This window comes from Schistocerca cancellata, chromosome 10, assembly GCF_023864275.1.
Source record: "Schistocerca cancellata isolate TAMUIC-IGC-003103 chromosome 10, iqSchCanc2.1, whole genome shotgun sequence".
Taxonomy (NCBI): domain Eukaryota; kingdom Metazoa; phylum Arthropoda; class Insecta; order Orthoptera; family Acrididae; genus Schistocerca; species Schistocerca cancellata.
The window spans coordinates 151,854,279-151,865,054 of record NC_064635.1 but is presented as its reverse complement, the minus strand read 5'-3'; positions in this window follow the sequence as shown (position 1 = coordinate 151,865,054).

The following is a 10,776-nucleotide window of genomic DNA, read 5'->3' as shown; positions in this document are numbered from 1 at the left end:
GCAACATTTTTTGTTAATGGTGAAGTGAAAAGACACAATGTGCGAATATGGGCGGTAGAGAATCCTCACGCTTTCGTGCAGCAAATTCGCAATTCACCAAAAGTTAACGCGTTTTGTGCAATCTCACGGTTTAAACTTTACGGCCCCTTTTTCTTCTGCGAAAAAAACGTTACAGGACACGTGTATCTGGACATGCTGGAAAATTGGATCATGCCACAACTGGAGACCGACAGCGCCGACTTCATCTTTCAACAGGATGGTGCTCCACCGACCTTCCATCGTGATGTTCGGCATTTCTTAAACGGGAGATTGGAAAACCGATGGATCGGCCGTGGTGGAGATCATGATCAGCAATTCATGTCATGGCCTCCACGCTCTCCCGACTTAACCCCGTGCGATTTCTTTCTGTGGGGTTATGTGAAAGATTCAGTGTTTAAACCTCCTTTACCAAGAAACGTGCCAGAACTGCGAGCTCGCATCAACGATGCTTTCGAACTCATTGATGCGGACATGCTGCGCCGAGTGTGGGAGGAACTTGATTATCGGCTTGATGTTTGCCGAATCACTAAAGGGGCACATATCAAACATTTTTGAATGCCTAAGAAAACTTTTTGAGTTTTTGTATGTGTGTGCAAAGCATTGTGAAAATATCTGAAATAATAAATTTATTGTAGAGCTGTGAAATAGCTTCAATCATTTGTAATAACCCTGTATAAGAGAGGAATCGTTGAGCCCGAACAAAACAGCGATTCCTCGTACAAAGATCTGCGCATATCCACAAAAGGTGGAACAGCTACAGTATGGTGTACTACAAATTGCTTCCCTGATGTGTAATCACGACTGCTGACATTTATTGTCAGCAACTGAGACGTCCTGCAGGCGCAAACAAACAACAACGACCAGGCGGACGGTGTGAAGTGACGCTGTTCCACCACGCCCGCCCGCATTTTGCTAAACTGACAAGAAACAGTACACAGGAGTTGGGCTGGGAAGACATCAAAAAAATGGTTCAAATGGCTCTGAGCACTATGGGACTCAACATCTTAGGTCATAAGTCCCCTAGAACTTAGAACTACTTAAACCTAACTAACCTAAGGACATCACACACACCCATGCCCGAGGCAGGATTCGAACCTGCGACCGTAGCAATCCCGCGGTTCCGGACTGCAGCGCCAGAACCGCTAGACCACCGCGGCCGGCGGGAAGATATCCCGCGGCCACCTTATTCACCTGAATTTGAGCCCTCAGATTTTCACCGTTTTCGTCCTCTATCCAGCAACCTTCAAGGGACTTTCTTTCCGGGTAACTCGCTCCGAATACATGGCTCGACGATTTGGGGGTTGGGTTGTTTCGGGGAGACAGCGAGTTCATCAGTCTCATCGGATTAGGGAAGGACAGGGAAGGAAGTCGGCCGTGCCCTTTCAAAGGAACAATCCCGGCATTTGCCTGGAGTGATTTAGGGAAATAACGGAAAACCTAAATCAGGATGGCCGGACGCAGGATTGAACCGTCGTCCTCCCGAATGCGAGTCCAGTGTGCTAGCCACTTCGCCATCTCGCTCGATGCTCGGCGAGTTCTCCGACGCAAAACCACGTGATTTCTACAATCGCGGAATCGAAAAGCTACCGCAGCTTTGTCAGGCTGTTGTAAATAGTGAAGGAGAATACATTACTGATGACTAAAGTCTCTGTTATGAGTATCTCTTGCGTAAACATTGGAAGGGAGGAGGCGAGGTATTGGCGGAAGTAAAGCTGTGAGGACGGGGCGTGAGTCGTGCTTCGATAGCTCAGATGATCAGCTGGCACGATAGCTCAGTGTGTTCGGTCAGAGGGTTAGCTGCCCTCTGTAATAAAATAACTGAGGTAATCGATCATCGACGAACTGAAACAGGGGTCTTGCGACGTCCGCCCCGAGCAGATACATCGAACGAAAACGAACAAAATGATATTAAAAAAAAGAGTTGGTAGAGCACTTGCTCACGAAAGGTAAAGGTCCCGAGCACGAGTCTCGGTCCGGCACACAGTTTTAATCTGCCAGGAAGTTTCATATCAGCGCACACTCCGCTGCAGAGTGAAAATCTCATTCTGGATCTCTTGTGTTTATTAAACTTACGGAAATACGCTACGAATTAGGGTACCAACCTAATCATAGGGTCCGTATTATTTATTTAAACAGTAGCTGCATCTTTTACATTCATTAATTTGTGATTTGTATTTTACGCTCTTTATTATCGTGTGTGATTTACTCCGCCTCTTAGCACGTCTAATGGCGGGTATCCGTCTTTACCGCGAGGAAGAGGGTAGACTACAACGAGCAAAACCACTAACCGTAAAACCACTAACCACTTTAAATACTCTGCTATCTGTAGCACAAATTATTAACATAAAAAATTAAAGTCTCACCTCCAGACAACCGAAAACTGACGCAGGTTAAAGAAAACAGAAGTGAAACTAAACGTATTTCAGTAAACGTAGTTCCACAATTCTAATCCTTTGCTAGGTGACTGCGACAGTTTTGTTACGAGCCGTCACTGACTCGCGTGTGTTAGGAAAAATAAATTGGGAACGTTTTTCACATAATTTTTCATCCAAATGGACTCAAATTTTGTCATCTGAAGAACAGAGATGATATCGCTTCAGAGTGATACACAATGTAGTTTAAAGTAGATATTCCAACTTCGCACTTGGATGCAATAGCGCACTTTTCTCTGCAGTGAGGTACCAACTGTTTCAAACGCCTCAGGATAATCTCTGAAATCTACACACGATTGTATAATTTTCGTTCTGTAGTTCCTCAACTTTATCAAGGAAAGTCCTGTATACTTTTGACATGACCCTGGACAGAAAAATCCAGAGAGTTGACGTCAGGTGACTTTCAAGGCCAAGGTAAAAATCTGTGCTTGACCTGTCCATTTTCGACCAGAGTGACGACTTGGAAGTCGTGTCATGTAAGACAACTATTTTCCAGCGTCTCAAAATGGATTCACCATATTCCACAAGTGTGAGCCATGGGTAGGAATAGAGTCCAAATAGGTCGCAGCCTACATTTCAAATACGTTTGCACTAACTAGAAAAATACTTATTTTTGAAGCCAGTGGCGACCTGAGACCATGCGTTCGGATTACCTCTCAGACGGCGTGCTTGCGAACCCTTGTTTGCTGGAACGTTCTTGCTCCTAGTATCATATGTCACATGATTCTTTCCGCAAAGCCTCAATCTGAAAATGGTACCTGTGGAAATTTAATGAAGGACGCCTGCGACCGTTGGCATGAGCAAACATCACTACACAACATTTCTGCTTATTGCTTAACTTTAAGTTGAAAGTTAGAATAACTTAATTGGAATGGTAACGTAAATATGGCTTTGCTGTGACACACCAAGTTAATTTTATATAACAACAACATTTATTTAATAAAAAGCATGACAAATACTCCTTAATCACTCACTTTACTTAAATGTGTGATTATATGGAATGCTGGCCCATCATCAGAAGTACAAAATTAGCAATTTTACCCAACCTAGCTGTCTCTTCTAAGATGACCGTAGGAGCCATTACGCAGAGCGTCTGTACTCACCAGAGTCTCAGCAGGAAATGCCTAACCGTCTCCCCTCGTCAGGGGTCCATGCACTGTGGCCGGAAGTGTTCAGAGGGTCTGCATGGCGGCTGTTTGCCAATCTAACGGGGCCTGCTAACTATGGAGGTAAAAATAAGAGGAGTTGTCATGACGTCACAAACTTGGAAGCCGACCCAAGTGAAGATCCGCCATGTTAGCTACCCCAAAACATTCGCTTCTGGTGGTTTGATTCCGTGTAGTGAAATTTTTTGATAAGAAATGCCGCTTGCTTTGCTTACGGGTGTACTAAACGTTCTGATTGTAGTCTAAAGTTTAAACAAATCACATTTCATTCGTAAGTGGACTTATTTAAGAGCTATTTTCTTATATACACTTGAAATTCTGATGGTTTTATTTCTGTGATTTGACTTTAGATTTCCTATCAATCCAACGAGAAGAGCTCTCTGGAGGTGAGCAATGCACTTGGTTTGGTTACTCCCAAGTAATTGAAAAGTCCTGGAAATGGAGACTAATGTTTTAAAATGCAATAATTTAATATATAAGTAATGTAACTACATGTAGTTAATTAAATCTTCAGTAAAATGTCTGTAACATCTATTACAGTGGTTAAATTATAAGTGCGTAAAGGGTTACATATTTGTTAAAGCAAAGTTCCCTACCTAAGTCCAGGCTATTTAGATCATTGCATTAATCACTGTGCTGTCATGTTACTCTGTAAATTGCTGTTATTTGCCACCTTCAATGTCACTTGGTAGGTACAATTTAAAAACAAAGCAGATGTGTAAACTACAAGGGGCCTCACAATCTTAAATTCAGTTCTTTTCCTTCATAATTTAACGACTCTTTCACTTGGTTGACATGACAGCTGGCTTGTTTATATCATCCCTGCATACATCTATGGGACACCAAAGGAAATAAGGTAAGTTCCTTGCAAACTTGACTTGAAACTGCAACGAATACAAATCGGTGCCTCTAAACCATCAATCATTGCTTTTAGAGTTCTGGCTTTATTAATTATCGACACAAACACAATGAAAGTGAATTACGAAAGCACGCTTTTCATAGCACAAACTTCACTTCTCGGTTATTCGAAGTGTATAAACAAAAAGGAATTACAGTACTGAGGCCAGAAGCGTCGTATTTTCGTTTCGTATTACTGTATCGAATACGCATTCAAGACAAGAAAAACGTTTGAATTTGCGTTCCTTATGCTGTGTTGTTCACTAAAACAGTGTAACATTTACTATGTAAAACAAACGTCGCGTGCACACGACAGAAATAACGAACAAGAAGCAATTGCAAACACTTGCCTGCTAATGTTCTGGAGGATCCAAGATGGCGGCAGGACCCGCCCACTGGCTTCAAAACAACGTACAGCGTAAGTTTGTAGCGCCATCTCCCCTTATTCTACCTCCATGCTGCTCACGCGCGGGGAACTTATGTCTCTCTGATCCAGTGGAGTCGCATGGTTGGCTAAACTGCATGTCCCACATTCACACAACGCACAGCAGACAATCCACGCATACGTCAGCACAAGACCCGCATTCACACTTGCAGGCTACACTAAGAGGAATAAAGTAACAATTCCGAATAATAAATCTTATATTGCTCTTCCCTGAGTGTCGGAAGGGCACCCAGGTGTGTTCTGAGTATAAAACTATCGTATCAAGCCATGTAGCGGCTCACTCGGAGGCGTTACAATCTTTCTACCTGCATCTGTATTGGCTTTTAACTGTGACACACCCTTTAGGAGAAATGGGTCTGGTCCCATTATTGAACCATGTTGTATGCTATTCGACATTTCTCTCTGCTATCTTTTTCACAGTCAGTACTTGTACATCAGTAAATGGCTAAAATGAAGAATAGTTCCAATTGCTGGTTGCATACCTTACAGCTTCTGGCAGAAAAGGAAGGTTTGTTTCATATATCTATTAACCGAAACTTGAAAACTTTTGAACTTCTCCTTCTATTAGTGTGAATCCTGAATCCTTGCTAGTCATGCTAACAAAGTTTAATGAATTTATTTGTAAAAGTATAGACAGTGGAAATTAAAATGTCCTGTGGTGCCTCTCCTGCTCCAAGTCGGCCCGTTTCACGTCCTACCCCCCTTAATCACTATCACTAGGAGTTATAATTTTTGTTCAAGGTTTAACACATGAAGTTAAGTGTTGAACTTAGTAACAGTGTATTTGCCTTGGGGTAGCATAACTTATGGCCCGCAGAGTAGCCATAGTAGGAGCCTTTGTGGGAAGAAATGCCTCATATTTTTTTTACGTAAAAATGGTAAAGGTTTCTAAATAAAACAGAAGTTGTTAAAATTCTACATCTTTACATATTTGCAGACCTGTATGCCTAGAGGGCTCAGAATTGTAGCGTGGAACATGGCAATCTGTAAAGTAACTACTTTGGTGCATCAGAAGCAACGCCCTTTAATCGAGTTTCGAAATCGAAGAATTCGTCCACACATGGACGACCGTCACTTTCAGTATGACATCACCAGACCACACACGAGCGTTGCAAACAGTCCGACGCCTTGGGTTCACTGTACGTACAGTCACGATTTGGCCCCATCAGGTTTTAGTCTATTTCCAAAACTTAAAGAACACTTTCGGGGACTTTGATAGTGATTAAGGGGGGAGGGGTGGTGGTAGGACGTGAAACGTGCCGACTTGGAGCAGGAGAGGCACCAAAGGACATTTTAATTTCCACTGTCTATGTTTTTACAAATAAATTGATAAAACTTTGTCAGCATGACTAGCAAGGATTCAGGACTCACACTAATAGAAGTACAAGTTCAAAAACATGGCAATTTTTTTTTACATCTGGAAATTCATCATTTTTTCACTTACTATTGGCTGCATTAGTTGCTATAGGTACACTTTTCTTCAAAAGTAAGAGAGATTCTTCGTTCAAACCGTACTTACAGGTATATGAAACTCTAAAATTTTCCAAATCTATCATATACTGTGGTAAAATTGATATAATTAACTATAAAATTTGAGTTTTTTTCTGAACATGAATTTTAAAATGTAAGAGCTCATTCATTTTTTCATAAATTAAATAAATTCTAGAGTTTCATACACTTGTAAGTATGGTTTGTATGCTGTGCAAAATTCATCGAAAAATGTCTCCTACTTCTGAAGAAAAGTGTCCCTACAGCAAGTAATGCAGCCAATTGTAAGTGAGAAAATGATGAAATTTCATATCTAAAAAAAATTATTTTGTTATGTTTTTGCACTTCCACTGCTATGAGTGAGAATTCTGTATCCTTCCTGGTCATTCTGAAAAAGTTTTCATGAATTTATTTGTAAAAGTATGGACATTGGTAATTAAAACGTCCTGTGGTGCCTCCTCTGCTCCAAGTCGGCCCGTTTGATGTCCTACCCGTCTTAAGCGATGCAAGCAGAGGCGAGGTCAACAAACTCACTCATTCTACAGTGACGGTACGAACAAACTGCTCTCCTTGGGAGAAATGTGTTCATCACCAGGGTGGCAATGCTGAGAAATAGATACGTAGACACGAAGAATAAATATGTAGAACCTTACTAACGTTTGCTTCATTAAAAAAGCTGTAAGAGTTTTCGTATACAAAATTCCGTGGCGTTACTTTTCAGCACGCCCTCTTTCTTTGATCCAGTACTTGAGGAGCACTTAGCGACTGAAAATAAATTTAACACAAAATTTTGGAAATTTTGGAAACTTTTTCTCGGTTACATTCCCCACAAAATAATGAAAGCAAAACAGTCTACTGTTTACTACATTTTCGCGGCTGATGCAGTAAAACTCCAACCTCAGGCATGTCGTTTTAATTAATTACTTCTCCAGTAATAACTGTCTTCGCAACACATTTTGCAGACACCTTCGACACGCAGCACTGCATCTTCGTGCAAAATTGTATCGCAGTACGACTCATGGTTCATCAGATATGACTTCACGATCGCTGAGATACATGAAAACATTTCCTCAAAACGGACCACAAATTGCACATACTGCACTCATCCAGTCTTTGATAAACAGTGGACTTCCAACAAACGTTCCACGTCATTTCAAATCTTTTATAAACTTCTTCTCGCTTACATGCTTAACTTCAAATATTTCGCACACTGCAGTAAATGACGCAGGCAAAAAGGAACACAAACGTCTCAAAAATGAGAGTGACAGGAAGTGCAAAACTGCTAAGCAGGGATGGCTAGAGGACAAATGTAAGGATGTAGAGGCTTATCTCACTAGGGGTAAGATAGATACTGCCTACAGGAAAATTAAAGAGACCTTTGGAGAAAAGAGAACCACTTGTATGAATATCAAGAGCTCAGATGGAAAACCAGTTCTAAGCAAAGAAGGGAAAGCAGAAAGGTGGAAGGTGTATATAGAGGGTCTATACAAGGGCGATGTACTTGAGGACAATATTATGGAAATGGAAGAGGATGTAGATGAAGATGAAATGGGAGATATGATACTGCGTGAAGAGTTTGACAGAGCACTGAAAGACCTGAGTCGAAACAAGGCCCCGGGAGAGACAACATTCCATTGGAACTACTGACGGCCTTGGGAGAGCCAGTCCTGACAAAACTCTACCATATGGTGAGCAAGATGTACGAGACAGGTGAAATACCCTTAGACTTCAAGAACAATATAATAATTCAAATCCCAAAGAAAGCAGGTGCTGACAGATGTGAAAATTACCGATCTATCATTTTAATAGGTCACAGCTGCAAAATACTAACGCGAATTCTTTACAGACGGATGGAAAAACTGGTAGAAGTCGACCTCGGGGAAGATCAATTTGGATTCCGCAGAAATGTTGGAACACGTGGGGCAATACTGACCTTACACCTAATCTTAGAAGAAAGATTAAGGAAATCCAAACCTACGTTTCTAGCATATGTAGACTTAGAGAAAACTTTTGACAATGTTGACTGGAATACTCTCTTTCAAAATCTAAAGGTGGCAGGGGTAAAATACAGGGAGCGAAAGGCTGTTTACAATTTGTACAGAAACCAGATGGCAGTTATAAGAGTCGAGGGGCATAAAAGAGAAGCAGTGGTTGGGAAGGAAGTGAGACAGGGTTGTAGCCTCTCCTCCATGTTATTCAATCTGTATATTGAGTAAGCAGTAAAGGAAACGAAAGAAAAATTCGGAGTAGGTATTAAAATCAATGGAAAGAAATAAAAACCTTGAGGTTCGCCGATGACATTGCAATTCTGTCAGAGACAGCAAAGGATTTGGACGGGCAGTTGAACGGAATGGACATTGTCTTGAAAGGAGGGTATAAGATGAACATCAACAAAAGCAAAACGAGGATAATGGAATGTAGTCGAATTAAGTCGGGTGATGCTGAGGGAATTAGATTAGGAAATGAGACACTTAAAGTAGTAAAGGAGTTTTACTATTTGGGGAGCATAATAACTGACGATGGTCGAAGTAGAAAGGATATAAAGTGTAGACTGGCAATGGCAAGGAAAGCGTTTCTGAAGAAGAGAAATTTGTTATCATCGAGTATAGATTTAAGTGTCAGGAAGTCGTTTCTGAAAGTATTTGTATGGAGTGTAGCCATGTATGGAAGTGAAACATTGACGATAAATAGTTTGGACAAGAAGAGAATAGAGGATTTCGAAACGTGGTGCTACAGAATAATGCTGAAGATTAGATGGGTAGATCACGTAACTAATGAGGAGGTATTGAATAGAATAGCGGAGAAGAGGCGTTTGTGGCACGACTTGACATGAAGAAGGGACCGGTTGGTAGGGCCAGTTCTGAGGCATCAAGGCATCACAAATTGGAGGGTAGCGTGTAGGGTAAAAATCGTTGAGGGAGACCAAGAGTTGAATACACTAAGCAGATTGAGAGGAATGTAGGTTGTAGTAAGAACTGGGAGATGAAGAAGCTTGCACAGGATAGAGTAGGATGGAGAGCTGCATTAAACCAGTCTCAGGACTGAAGACCACAACAACAACAACAACAGATTTGTAAAGTAACCAGACGTTTGAAGTTGTAGAAATGGGAGTTCCATTCATGAAACAATCAGAGGACGATCACTGGATCTTTATAAACGGCCATTTACCCCGGAAGAAGAAGAGGAAGAAGGCGCTATTCATGCCGTGTAGGCTGATCGCCGGACGTAAGTGTGTAGAGAGGTGAGTACGTGGAGCGGAGTTGTCGGAGGCTACCACCTGAATGGACAAGGTAGAACACGCTGGGGTCGCTGGCCCTGAGACCTGAAGGTCGTAAGCTCCCGCCCCCACGACTCCGTTGTACGTGTATAGAGAGAGCGGAAGCTAGCGGTTCTGCCGCCCTCGTCCACCCACGCAATGTTATCGACCGGGGGATCGATCGCTAGTACGGACATAAAAAGGCGTTCTGGCGTGCGGTGTGACAAAGGCTGCAGTAATGGTGTCAGACGAGCGCTTTCTGTCGTCTCCCAAAGGTGCAGTGGCCAACGCGTTGATACGAGATGTAGCAATGAAATAACAGGACTATTACTGTAAAATATTTTATTTCGGAAGCATACATTGTCACCTTTAGTATACGACTCTCGTCTATGCCTACGACTCTCCATGTGAATCTTCCGTCATTGAAAGCAGTGTTGGAAGCGTTCTCCTCTGATCTCCTCGACGGCGCGTACCGCTGTTCCGTTCACAGAATCAGCGGACTGAAATATTGTTCCTTTAAACGCAGATTTGATCCTGGGGAATTGATGAAAGTCACATGGTGCTAGGGCAGGCAAAGGGATGGGTGGTTTAAACCTACATCTACATCTACATTTATATTCCGCAAGCCACCCAACGGTGTGTGGCGGAGGTCACTTTACGTGCCATTGTCATTACCTCCCTTTCCTGTTCCAGTCGCGAATGGTTCGCGGGAAGAATGACTGCCGGAAAGCCTTCGTGCGCGGTCGAATCTCTGTAATTTTACATTCGTGATCTCCTCGGGAGGTGTAAGTAGGGGGAAGCAATATATTCCATACCTCATCCAGAAACGCACCCTCTCGAAACCTGGACAGCACGCTACACTGCGATGCAGAGCGCTTTTCTTCCAGAGTCTTCCATTTGAGTTTGCTAAACATCTCCGTAACGCTATCACGCCTACCAAATAACCCTGTGACGAAACGCGCCGCTCTTCTTTGGATCTTCTCTATCTCCTCTGTCAACCCGACCTGGTACGGATCCCACACTGATGAGTAATACTCTAGGTCGAACGAGTGT